The 4,689-nt window shown below is 37.1% G+C and overlaps 1 long non-coding RNA gene across 1 annotated transcript in view; it reads right to left on the bottom strand.

Annotated features, from left to right (window-relative positions):
* LOC128248552 (uncharacterized) overlaps nucleotides 1–4,689 on the bottom strand; it is a 188,851-nt gene that overhangs the window by 86,624 nt on the left and 97,538 nt on the right. Inside the window, exon 2 of the long non-coding RNA XR_008264724.1 lies at nucleotides 1,634–1,705. This is a non-coding gene — a long non-coding RNA (uncharacterized LOC128248552). The remainder of the gene's footprint in view (nucleotides 1–1,633; nucleotides 1,706–4,689) is intronic.

Genomic DNA, 4,689 nt, shown 5'->3' with positions numbered 1-4,689 from the left:
TGTGTGTGTGTGTGTGTGTGTGTGTGTATGTATGTATGTGTGTGTGTGCGTGTGTGTCTGTGTGTATGTGTACGTACATCTAAACACGCACATACACAGGCACACACACACACACACATAGATAGACACATATCGTATAGTATTGGCGCGGTAAACATTTAGAAACTTCGGGATGAATGTGAGCTTCTGTTGGAATATTGAACAGATATAAAATCATAAACAATGGCGTGCATTGAAAGTGAAAATTGACGGCTACATATGGGTCTTGAACCCATATCTTCTTTAAAATATGACGAACCTTCTACTGCTGGACGAATATAAACTTTTGAGTTTCTATATCCATTTTAGGAACTTCATTTTTACCAAGGAGTGTTGACGTACAATCGATAGAAAATCTACCATTGATTCAGTAACCGAATTTGCATTAATACATCGACAGTTGCTGAAGCAAACATCTATTACTCCGAGTTTCTTAGCCCCAGAATCAAAGCACGTATTTAATTAATAATACGTCAGTCATTACGTATGAAGACGTGCGTTTTGAATAAGAGGAAGTTTTTAGTCTATGACAAGTGTGATTTTCAAACGGTGTCCGATCATTATTTGGTATATTATATTGCAAAACATTCCGGTAACACGAAAGTTGATGAAAATGCATAGAATGGACCGCCCTCGAACGACTTTACCTGCCAAGAAAAGAGGGTGGCTGTGAACTTTTACAACTGGAATTAAAAGTGACGATTGCCAAAATTGGCCTAAATACCTACCTGAAAAACTTTGATGACTGGATATTAAAACTTGTTTGAAAACATGGAAACAAAATAAAACATCATATTCAGTATGTAAACATGCAAAGAAATATTTAAGTCCAAGCACAACAAATCCCTGAATTAGACGTATTGGTAACAAGCACAGAAATAGCTAAGCGTACTAAAATTGCTGCCTTAGATATTCTTACTGATAGATGGCAAGAAAAACCTCTTAATGGCAAATACTCAAAGGGAGCTAACAATGCCGATGCTGGCAAAGCCCTTACTCTTCAATAGTTAATGTCTTCTGGCTTTAAATGAGAGACAGAAGGTTTTATCATAGCAGGCCAAGATTAATACCTAACTACAAGTAGCTAGGAGACGAATATTTTAAACAATGACGCTAGCCCAAAATGTCGTGTATGGAAATAACAAAACGAAACCATTGATCATGTTGTCTCCATGTGCAGTCATTCAGCGCTTACACAGTATCTCACAGGCATGATTGAACAGCACAGTATATTCACGTGGTAATTTGCAAAAAATTGAACCTGCCCAATGGTAAAAACTGTTGGCAACACAAGCCACCTCCAATGCTTGAAAATAACCACATCTCACTCCTTGGAAATTCCCCGTTCAAACTGACAGAAAGATAAATGCGAATAGGCAAAACATTATATTAAAGGGCTTCAGACAAAATTCATGCCACCTCATCGATATACCTCATGCCTCGATATAACTCATGCAAAATTCATGCCTCCTCATCGATATAACTGTCATAATCAACATAAATGTATCTGTCAAGACCTACCAAAAACTATACATGCATAAAGATATTGAAATAGAAATTGGCAAAATGTGGAACCTCAAGACCGAAACATTACCTTTCGTTATAAGCGTCCTAGAAGTGACAGCAAAAGGGGTTGATTGCGACCTAATTCAGATACCAGGAAATCCTAAATGGAAGAATATACAAAAATAGTAGTCATGGGAACTACTCATATACTACGTAAAATCTTGTTCATGTAATTCCCAAAATATTTTAATCCGCAAACGGTGTCAAAATACATTTGAATATACATAACAGCAAACTCCTTTTACTGTCATCTTAACATCAGACTATCGCCTTAATCAAATTACTTTTAAAACAAATGTCTAATTTACTTATGTGTTGACAGACAGTCTCTAGAACTATTGTTCTACATACTCTGTGCAAAACTAAATATATGGCAGCCTAGTCATTGCATCAAATACAAATTCTAACTTGTCTCTTAAGGTCTCTGAGTGAGACTTGGAGTCAATCTGTAAAGATTCAAAGCAAAAGCCAAAAACAATAATAATAATAATAATGTTTTCAATTTTTGCCACAAGGGCAGCCATTTTGGGGAGGGGACGAGTTGATAAAATCGACCCCATTTTTCAACTGGTACTTATTTTATCGACCCCCTAAAGATGAAAAGTAAAGTCGACTTCGACGGACTTTGAACTCAGAACGTAAAGACGGACGAAATACTGCTAATCATTTCGCCCGGCGTGCTCACATTTCTGCCAACTGGCCGCCTTCATATTAGTAATAATAATAATATGAACAAAAGCAAGAAACGTAAGCAGAAAATAATACACGCCAATGCAGTTCATAAATATAACACGAAAGTTATAAGAAAGAGTAGTGCATAAGAATTTGATAACATCATATGAAACTCAGATCCTTTTTTGCATATTATTTGTCAAACAAATGCTATGGACGACTGAATGCGTAGATGTTCAAGCATTGACATTTAATTAGAGACACGCGTAAATGTTAATGCGAACAATAAGAATAGCATGTTGCAATACACACTTTTTGATCTTTTCAGCAATTTATTTGCATAAGAGACATATTATTTATGCTTCCTAGCTTCCTTAAATAAATTACGTAATCAGCGGAGTGTCGTTAGGCGCAGAAAACTCTGTCTGAATATGTATACATTAATAGACAGCCATCTCCATGGGCGTAAAAGCAATAAAATACATACGCATTCTGTACGGTTGAATGTGTGGGTGCGGATGAATTTACGCACATAAATGCATGAATACATACGTATGTACAGATATATACATACATATTGTTGGCACTCCGTCACTTACGACGTCGAGGGTTCCATTTGATTCGATCAACGGAACAGCCTGCTCATGAAATTAACGTGCTAGTGGTTGAGCACTCCACAGACACGTGTACCCTTAAAGTAGTTCTCGGGGATATTCAGCGTGACACAGTGTGACACGGCTGACCCTTTGAATTACAGGCACAACAGAAACAGGAAGAAAGAGTGAGAGAGAAAGTTGTGGTGGAAGATTACAGCAGGGTTCGCCACCATCCCTTGCCGGAGCCTCGTGAAGCTTTAGGTGTTTTCGCTCACAACGCCCGGACTGGGAATCGAAACCGCGATCCTATGACCGCGAGTCCGCTGCCCTAACCACTGGGCCATTGCGCCTCCACTATACATACATACATGACGACCGCTCCATCTTGACAGACGATAGCCATCCCATCAACAATCCACACATATCATCACGCAGTACAATCACTTACATACATACATACATACATACATACATAGTTACCTTCCGGTCCTCATACATATCCTTTGTTTGTTGTAATTTCCATAGCTTTATTTACCTATATGATCCCATGCTTTCTCTTGGATCCATCATTCATTCTTCGATCCTCTTATTATTATTATTTCATCTGCAGTGTGTGTCACATTTTGACTGAAGGTATTTCAATGTTTCTCTATTTAAAGCTCTATTATTTGGGTTGTTGGAACTTGTTTCTCAATTCTGTCTAATATTGTTTTGATGATTCTTGCTTTTTCCAAATTCTTGATTGCTCTTGTGTCTCAAAAACCTAAAAGGGTTTTAGTCATGTATTAGCTTATAATCTGTGGTACTCTGAATCTACATCTGAACATCTATATCCCCTGACATCACCTTAGGGTGATCTTCAGCGCCAACTGATGCATATATAATCAATCTCTTTGTTGATGACTCCGTATGCTGATGTCCATATTTCCTTGTGCACGGTTTTGTGTTTGAAGTATGTTTCCAATATTGAAGCTGTTCATACTACACAAAAGTTGTAACCATTCTCCATTGTCATTTATATATATAAGAGTTGCAATGCGGAGTGGAATACTTCAGTGGATACTTGGAAAATGAGGAGTGCTACCTTAGTTAACTAGTAGTGAACTGTTGAGGCTGTAACACCACTCGAGCGTTAGAAGCAGGCCAAAGCACACATAATAATGATGAAGATGATGATGAGAATGATAATAATTAAAGAAATTAATAATAATAACAACAACAAGAACAACAGCCATAATAATAATAATAATAATAATAATAATAATACAAGACGTGACAGAGTTGGCCAATATCTACACTGGATAATGCGTCGGCATTTTAAAATGAAAACTGCTGACAAATGGTACAAGCACCACCCTGAAGCTGTAACTGAGGCAGAAAATATATTCTTTGAGATTTTCTAGTATGTGCAGTCCGGACCAACGAAGCAAATAAACCAGATATTGCTGTGAAAGACCAAAACAATAAAATCTGTTTATTGATTGACATGACCATATTCTGTGACTATAATATCTCGGCAAAAGAATTTGATACGCTCAGAAAATATAAATATTTGTTAATCGAAATCGAAAAGATATGGCATCTCAAGACACTTACAGTACCGGTGATTCTAGGAATACTTGGAATGATCAAAAGAAGAACTGAAGAAATGGTTTACAGGAAATGCAAAAGATTGTCTTAACTGGTACGTCACGCGTATTGAGAAAAGCATTGTCACTGTGAATGTTCTTACATTTTCACCACCTTTTTATTCCTTTACCTTTTAGTTTTTAGTTTCTCTCTCTCTCTCTCTCTCTCTCTCTCTCTCTCTCTCTCT

The sequence above is a fragment of the Octopus bimaculoides genome, chromosome 8, assembly GCF_001194135.2.
Source record: "Octopus bimaculoides isolate UCB-OBI-ISO-001 chromosome 8, ASM119413v2, whole genome shotgun sequence".
Taxonomy (NCBI): domain Eukaryota; kingdom Metazoa; phylum Mollusca; class Cephalopoda; order Octopoda; family Octopodidae; genus Octopus; species Octopus bimaculoides.
The sequence above is the reverse complement of the archived record's forward strand: the minus strand, read 5'-3'. Positions and strand labels throughout refer to the sequence as shown.